Source organism: Camponotus vicinus, unplaced genomic scaffold, assembly GCF_025532165.1.
Source record: "Camponotus vicinus isolate PSW18456_S1 unplaced genomic scaffold, iyCamVici1.0 SCAF_3, whole genome shotgun sequence".
Taxonomy (NCBI): domain Eukaryota; kingdom Metazoa; phylum Arthropoda; class Insecta; order Hymenoptera; family Formicidae; genus Camponotus; species Camponotus vicinus.
Window position 1 is genome coordinate 13,228,735 of NW_028141967.1, and position 8,000 is coordinate 13,236,734.

An 8,000-nucleotide genomic window follows, 5' to 3' on the forward strand; every position below is an offset into this window, starting at 1 on the left:
TTAAGGTAAGATAATCGAAAAATGAATATTTTACAAGATATTTTACGGTTTATGTAAAATTAAGAAATTATTTCAAGCCTCATAACTCAAAAAGTACTTAACGAAAATGTACTTAATTATAGTGTTTTGGAAAGCTCTCGAAATAAGCTACAAGAATGTACAAAAATATATAGGGTATTCCATTTAAAAAAATTGAAGTGACCTTCACGTGACCTTCAAATGACTCTTCAAGGTCAAACCAATGATACCATCTTATGGCCCCCTCGAAACCATACAACTTTTGTCTAAAACATTTTTCTCTATCTTGCTTATTTTTCGAGTTATTTGGCTGCCTAAGTTAAAATGGGTCACCCTGTAGAAATATAGAAATATATATAAATATAGAATGGGCCCCTCCATCGCCCATTCTCGTGAGAACGCAACCAAAATATTTTATTTCTTTATTTCGTCTCTCCGATTATAACTTACAAGTGAAATTGAAGCATGTTTTTTCTACTCACTCTGACGAGTATTTCATCAGGCTAAATTTTTTAGAATAACTTTTTACTTTGGAAAAGGCAACAGTTTATTGCTTTCTATAATTTTATAAAAATGCTCTCTCATGCATTTTACATCCTTCGAATATTTCTCCTCGCAAGGATTGCCTTCTAAGGCTATTGTCGTGGCGAAAGCTGCGGCATAAATTCCACAACTTATTCCATCAGGTTGAGATTGAACCTTTTCAAAAATTATGTCACTTGAATTTACTCTCGGATAACGAAGGTGTATATAATTTTTTTCTTTAGCTACCAATTTATCATATGTACAGCCGGGTAGACTGTCGTACACATGAAGTTTGGTACCATCAAAGAAAATACATCTCCAGTGATTACTACAATTTCCTCCAATTATTTGTAAGCTTTTGTCACTATGACTAGCTACAATCATGTGGGGATATTCTAAATATAGCACACTTTGTGTTTCGAAACAAGAAACTTCTCTTATGATGCGCAAAAATAAATCCAATGATTCATCATTTAACTGACTCTTTATAGACAAGACATTATTTTTTACTGAAGAAGGAGAAGCAAACGTTTCATCTAAAAATTTTTTATGTCTTGCCATATCGTCTTCAGTTATATCTCGTTTGTTATTCGAGTAACTTATGATAATGCAGTCATCATCATTTTGCTCTTTATTCAAAGCAATAGTAGCAGTCATTGCTGTTTCCATTGACGAAACGTTTGCTTTGAATTGTATGCTCTCTTCTATGCCATTTTCGCTTTCTACATTTCGTGTACTTCGACTAAGTATCTTTTTTGCTGCTTCTTTTTTAGCTTCTTTAGCTTCTATTATATATCTTGGGTTTCGGATAGGCATATGCCTATTATGACGACTGTCCAAGATTTCTGGAAGCATGAAGTCATTATAAAATCGTATTAAAAAAGGCAACATTTGATTTCTCCAAAAGATATTCTCTCTATCAATGCGCAATATTTTCATGCCTTTTGGAGTCCAAACAGCAAAAATACAATATTCTCACTGCGTTATGTTCAATTGACCTTGAACTTGATAAAAGTATCGATGATTTCGATTCATTTTATGTGAATCTTTTTTATCAAAAATGCCTTTTAAAGAAGGCAGTGTCTCTACGGCTTTTTCTGCTGTCAAGTGCTCTGCTGACAGAGGACATTTAATTTCCACAAGACCATTTTCTTCAGTAAGTCCGTCAGGTGAAGCACCCAAGAATGGATTTTGAATATCAATAAACAATCCGCAAGATTTTATCTCTTTATTTAATTTCAAGGCCAATTCTTTCCTTGCTATTTCTTCCTTATCGCGACCATATTTTATGGCTGCATTATCAATAAACGAAGGATATAAAATGGATTTTACTGTCGCTGCGCAAGATGTTGTTGGTCTCATGCGACATATGGTTCCAAAATTGGATGCCGTCAACATTTCTCGTCTCAGTGATAACCATAATTCTGATTCATTTTGATTTTTTGTATCGAGTTCAATTTTTTGCCAGTTTAGTGCATTTTCGAACAACTTTTCTAAATAGTTTTGCCGAAGTTGTTCGAATATATCGGATGGAAAATCTGGTTTTTGCGATTGCGGACCGTAATAACGATCCGTTCCTGACTCCCGCTTGAATTTTTTTGGCCGTCCCTGCTCTTCTCGAGATTCTCTGGTTTTCGCAATTTTTATTTGTCGTCGCTTTTCCAGATTCTCGACAATAGACGGAACAGTCTTACGCATGCTTTGATGTACTTGTGTAAGTACTTGTTGCGTATTATATTGCACAACTGCTCCCGCAATTCTAGCATTGTAAGAGCCTCGTTTACCAAAATTAATACGTTTTCCGCCAATTTCTTTGCAGATTATTGAATTGAATGATTCTGCAGAGTTATTCGTTAAATTTAACAATAAACTTTCAGAGTAAGCGCTTAGATATATGACAGCACTTTCTATTTTTGAATAAAGACCGTGAAATTTTAGAAACGGTACATAATTTTTGTTCGTTTCATCACAATTTTCTTTGCATGTACGACCGCGTGATTCACAATGCTTATGTTCGCCAAAAATATGGCTAGGAATATTCAATATATCTTTTTGTAATTCCGTAGCTTGACAATGTTGAGGTTGCCTTTTTTTTTTTCGTAGAGCGGCTGCCTCTATTACTTCCTTTCGTATTTTTAAAATGTTGTTTTTCACAACATTTCGCATTTCCACAAAGCCACGTTGTCTATGCATTTTTGGCTGAGACATCTCGGCCACAGCTTTTAGCTTTTTGCATAAATTGCGAAGCAAATGATTGGTGCATTCAATTTTTTTTACAGTCACCATATGTTCACGATATGGTCTGTTATCAATAATAGCCTGATATACGCTACTGTCGCCATCGGCAATAACCGTTTTATAAATCAGTCCATGCATTTCGAGGCTACATTTGAAACTTTCCGCGATGGCATCGCTTTCCATGCTTGTGGAGCTTGCGTTGCGATCAAAATTTTTATAGCATTTGTGAACTCGTGATTGAACACCTTTCCGCTCTGCCATATTACATAGTGTGCAAAATTTGTTGCGAACACCAACGAAGAGAACTTTTCTCGTGCGGTAACCAATTATGGCTCCAATACCGGAAAGAGAGTCGTACGCAGTGCCGTACGATCTCTTCATTCAACTACCATCCGCAACAACTGTTATATACGGAAAACCGTTTATAACTTCGTTTTTATCAAGAACGAGTTGTTTTTCAACTTCGCCAGCCATTTTCATATTTTCCATGGCTGTTTTCTGAAAATCATCGACTAAATTTTCTCTATATTTTATATAAGTTGACTCGGACAAACAAGGAATATTCATGGCTGCACACAGCTCTTCCAGCTGGGCATAACCAATTCCTATCGTAACAGTTCCTGTTACAACAGCCATATTAATATCTAATATTTCTGGCTCTGTGGGTTCTGACCAGATGTTAGCTTTATAATTGCACATTTGGCATTGAAAGAATAACTGCGTCTTAAACCCACGGCGGCTAGAATTTATGAGTTTCCAATCTTTAAATTGGCACTCTATTCCTCGCGCATGGTTATCAAATGTTCTATGAATTTCACTCCACAGAAAAGAAATGTCGACAATGCGTCGGCCTTCAGGCATGCTTTCTTTGATACGATATGCATCCAGAGGGCCATTATCGATAACAAAAGTATTGTTATCTTCAAGTTCGACATTTTCATAACACATACCTGTATTTGAAATTGACTCCAAGCATTGCATTTGGGTACTAACTTCCAAATCCATCGTATCGGGGAAAGATTCCACCGATTTCTGAAAGTTGATGGATTCGTCGCTACCCTTCATGCACCTGAAATCATTTGTGTCTTGGATCTTTAACAGCTTCAATGATTGTCGCCTGCAAAAAGATAAATGGATTAGTACTTATATCGCTACAAAAATGAAAAAAGTAAAACCTTTAAAAAATAAGTGCAGTCCTTTAATTATAAAATCTTACATAAATATTACTGTGAAAATTAAACTGTGGCACAATAAATCATGTTTAGAATAGAACATAATTTTCAGTAAAGAGCGTACATGCAAATGGTGAGAAATATTTCTTAAATCAACCAGCACACGAATAAATCGCCTCTGGGATAAATATTTTTTAATAACCAGAGCACACATGCAAACCGCATCTGGTGAGAAATATTTCTTAGATCAACTAGCACAGGAATAAACTGCCTCTGGGATAAATATTTTTTAAAGCAGCCAGCTCACGAATAGATCGTCTCTGGCACTAATTACTATAAAAAAATATCTATAGTTATAAATATATATAAATATTTTTTAATAACCAGAGCGCACATGTAAACCGTATCTGATGAAAAATATTTCTTAAATCATTCAGTACACGAATAAACCGCCTCTGGGATAAATATTTTTTAATAACCAGAGCGCACATGCAAACCGCATCTGGTGAGAAATATTTCTTAGATCAACCAGCACACGAATAAATCGCCTCTGGGAAAAATATTTGTTAGCCAGCTCACGAATAGACCGCCTCTGACACTAACTACTATAAAAAAATATATATATAGTTTTACATATAAAGATGAGCAAAGGACTGCATTCCTATTTTTTAGAGATAATAATTGTTTCATGATTATTTGTGTATATATATAATTATTTATATTATATGCATTTATGTATATAACATGTATGTAATAAACTGGATAACAGAGAAGAATGAAGGACAAAAAAAGAGAGAGAGAGGAAAGGAGGGAATTAGAGAGAAAAAGAGGGCGGGAGAGGGAGAAAGAGAAAGAGAGAGAGAGAGAGAAAATCTGAGAGATATAATCTGTGTGTGTGTGTGTGTGTGCGTGCGTGCATGCGTGCGTGTGTGTGTGTGCGTGCGTGCGTGCGTTGTATACAGTCCCGGACAAAATGATAGCACACGTGTGCTATCTTTCATTGCTCGGAAACTACGTAGAATTTTCCAAATATAAGAAATAGTACATAATGTTTACGACGCAAGAAGAAGGAATGTTGTTATTAAACAAGAACGTCCTTACTAATATTCGCAGTTCGCAGGAGAAACACGTAAATACAGAGGGCGAAATGATAGCACACTTAAACTTTATGTTGACGTTATTCAGTAGTTTGTGGCTAGTCAAGCTGTTAATAACAAGCATCGCGTCATACACGATTAGTTATCAATATGGGCCGCAGAAATAAATTGAATGAAAGTGAGATTAGAAAAATAATTGAACTAAAGAATCAGAATCTGAATGTTTCTCAGATTGCGAAAATTGTCAACAGAAGCCGGAAAGTAGTGTATAATTTGTTGAAAGATCCGGAAAATTATGGAAAGAAAAAGAGTTCTGGAAGGCCATCAACCTTATCAGAACGAAACAAACGGACAATTATTCGAATTGCGTCAAACTCGGCATTAACATCACGCGAAATTGCTTGCCAAGCAGGTGTTACAGTGAACATCCGAAGCGTACGTCGTGTTCTTCAGAGGTGTAAGTTTATCCAACGACTGAAGATGAAACAAAAGCCCCCACTAACAAAACAACATAAAAAGGATCGATTAACGTTCGCAAAAGATCGAATTCAGTGGAAGAAAAAATGGAAAAGAATTCTTTTCACAGATGAAAAGAAATTCAATCTAGACGGTCCTGATGGATTTTCATATTATTATCATGACCTACGAAAGGAGAAAATCGTGAAACAGCGACGACAGATGGGTGGTGGCGGTGTGATGATCTGGGCCGGAATCAGTTGCAGAGGCAAAACTGATGTACAATTCATTAATGGCAAAATGAACAGCAAAAAATATATTGAGTTGATATCTGAACAAATAAGTAAACATGCATAGAACATCACAAAAGGCAATTTCATCTTTCAACACGATAATGCAGCCATACATAAAGCCAAAATTGTTAATGCATATTTTACATCTCAAAAAATTGAAGTTTTGCCTTGGCCTGCACGCTCACCTGATTTGAACATTATCGAAAATTGCTGGCGTGAACTTGCACGTGCTGTATACAAGAATGGAAAGCAGTACGATAACATCCACGACTTAAAAGTATCTATCGTGAAAGAGTGGGACAATTTATCTCAGGAGTTGATAAGAAAACTTTTTAAATCATTACTCAATCGAATGATTGAAGTCGTTGAGAATCAGGGAGGTTATACTCATTATTAATTTTCATATTAATTGTGCTTTAATAATAAATTTCTCTATAGATTTTGAAAATGTGCTATCATTTCGCCCTCTGTATTTACGTGTTTCTCCTGCGAACTGCGAATATTAGTAAGGACGTTCTTGTTTAATAACAAGTTCCTTTTTCTTGCGTCGTAATCATTATGTACTACTTTTTACATTTGGAGAATTCTACGTAGTTTCCGAACAATAAAAGATAGCACACGTGTGCTATCATTTTGTCCGGGACTGTATATAATAGTAATTCTCAATTGATATAAAAATACTAATCTTTTAAACCATCCTTTCTTTTTACTAAGTCTCCACGCACTAAAGGGCAAACGTTTTTCATCGTACTTGCGTCCCATTATGTGTGTGTAAACACAAAAAAAAATAAATAAATATAATAACACAATATATATAATCTAATAATATATAATTTTTATTTTTTATTTTCGCTATTATATTTGACACGTTATAATGTTATAACAGTCGAACGGTTCTCGCATATCATTTGCACGTTCTCTACACATCATTGCATGTATGTGTGTGTGTGTGTGTGTGTGTTTGTTAGTCGACTTATTCGGCGATACATATATAATATTGATATCGCGTGTTTATGAAAATGAAAATTGATGTACATTATCTTGCAAGATATTATAATTCCCATTGTGAAATAAAGACAATAAGCGTAACGAGTGCAATATATTTGTCAATCAAATAAAATTTATATTTCAAAATTGTATATTAGATATTGCGAAAAGAGCGAGAGAGAGAGAGAGAGAGAGAGAGAGAGAGAGAGAGAGAGAGAGAGAAAAATGAAAGATTGTAAACATTCATTCATAAATCTATTATAATCAACATAATAGGCAATACTATGTAATGAATAAATATATAAGATTTGACTAGTCATAATATATAGCACATGAGCAATAATTTTTAGGAACTCTAATTTTGATAACTATACTTTATATCATAACTATAATTTATACCATCAACTGAACAAGTAACTGAATATTTTGAACTACACATTATTACGTAATAATAAATGGAATTACAATTCTATTGACATTATTATACAATATTTGTGGTAATGAATAAATAAAAAATAATAAGTTTGTTGAGAAAATAAGTAATAACGGAAAAATGATAAAAAAATTTTTTGGTTTATTTTTTATTTGGTTTTACGAAAATATATGAATATAAAATAATAAAACATACATGGTTTATAATGTTTATATTTTTTATATTTATTTTTTTTTTATTTATGTTTGTAACCTTTTTTCTTTTCATCTCTTCCTGCAATATATAGTTTTGCAATATAAGTTGTACTTTTTATTCAAAGAATTATTTTATTTGTTACAGTTATATAGTTAGTTAGCGATGAATATTATAATATTGATAATATGCAAAGAGAAAACATATATATATATATATATATATATATATATATATATATATAATTTTAGATGGGTGATCTGTGTGCTTGGCAAAGAATACCATGTATATATATATATATATATATATATTTTTTTTTTTTTTTTTTATTTATACGCTTACATATGCGTGTGATAGAGAAGTATAAATATATTATATTGTTTAATTTAAACATGTTAAATGTAAATAAAAATTGTTCTTTGTAATATGCATAAATCATATGTTACAAAAAAACATATTATATACATATTACTATCGGTAATGGCGAAATTAAAATTGTCGGTATTATCGACAATTTTAATTACTCTTAAATGAGGACGCTATCCCGTTGGAGTTCGAGCATCACTTAAGGATCCTCTTAATATTTCTT

General features: G+C 33.2%; 1 pseudogene; it reads right to left on the bottom strand.

The window, feature by feature from the left end:
- Positions 1-543: 543 nt before the first annotated feature.
- LOC145969088 (uncharacterized) lies at positions 544-3,846 on the bottom strand (annotated as a pseudogene).
- Positions 3,847-8,000: the final 4,154 nt, after the last annotated feature.